Source organism: Rhagoletis zephyria, unplaced genomic scaffold, assembly GCF_001687245.7.
Source record: "Rhagoletis zephyria isolate East Lansing unplaced genomic scaffold, Rhagoletis_zephyria_1.1 Rzeph_scaffold_00346, whole genome shotgun sequence".
NCBI classification, from domain to species: domain Eukaryota; kingdom Metazoa; phylum Arthropoda; class Insecta; order Diptera; family Tephritidae; genus Rhagoletis; species Rhagoletis zephyria.
The window spans coordinates 100,227-101,105 of record NW_016157430.1 but is presented as its reverse complement, the minus strand read 5'-3'; the positions used below and the strand labels follow the sequence as shown (position 1 = coordinate 101,105).

At 41.5% G+C, this 879-nt stretch overlaps 1 protein-coding gene across 1 annotated transcript in view; it reads left to right on the top strand.

Moving 5' to 3' along the window:
- vas (ATP-dependent RNA helicase vasa) overlaps positions 1-879 on the top strand; it is a 119,501-nt gene that overhangs the window by 92,170 nt on the left and 26,452 nt on the right. The gene's annotated exons all lie outside the window — the stretch shown is intronic.

Here is an 879-nt window from a genome sequence, read left to right as displayed (position 1 = left end):
AAAAAAAACCCCAAACTATTATTGACCGACCACTGTGATTCACAGTTGCCTTACAGGATGCGCTTGGTCTTAATTTGGGTCCTTGATCTAATACCATGCCCGGCCATCTGATTGAAAGCGATTATTTAAGTATTGTCGGCAGTGTTGCGAAACATGGGCTTTTCCTACCAAAACTGGTAGGTTTTTCTCCATTTGGTAGGTTGGTAGGCTAGGTTGGATTTTGGTAGGTTCCGTGACAGTAATAGTTATTTGCGAAAAATAGAAAATATGTACATCCAAGGTATATACTTTATGGGCTTACAACTTAGTTTCAATTGAACTCAACCAGAAACTACATATGCATGTAGATATATGTATGTCCTGAAGACTGGTGTGCTGAAAATGGCTTGTCAATAAACTCACTCAAGTCCACCGTTGTCCACCTGACAGAGACTTCATGGTAAGACTTGGGAAATATCACCAAAAATAACCTATTGGTCTTTAAATACGGTAGTAAGACCCCTTTGTCACATATGTGGCACTGGCCTGATGGCCAAAAGCTAAGCAGTGGCCATCAAAGGAGATATGTGCACCTGTCCAACGGATACCCTTTATGCCATTAGAGGCATTCCTCCTTGGTCTATTCTGTTTGAAAAAGAGGTCTACTGGAGCGCCATACGACTGCCCAATATAATCAGCAAGAAAGTTTGTTCAATGTACCTACGGAGCAACAAGAGATAGGCGTAACACTTCCTGTGACACTTGCTCCGAGTGAACGCTCCTTCTTACAGGCCTCTTCTGCTTGTAACCGAACATTTTGACACCGGAAAATTTTGCTACCAAAAAATAACACCACTTCTTGTAGCGGCAATTCTAAGTACATTGGTAATATGAAGATCT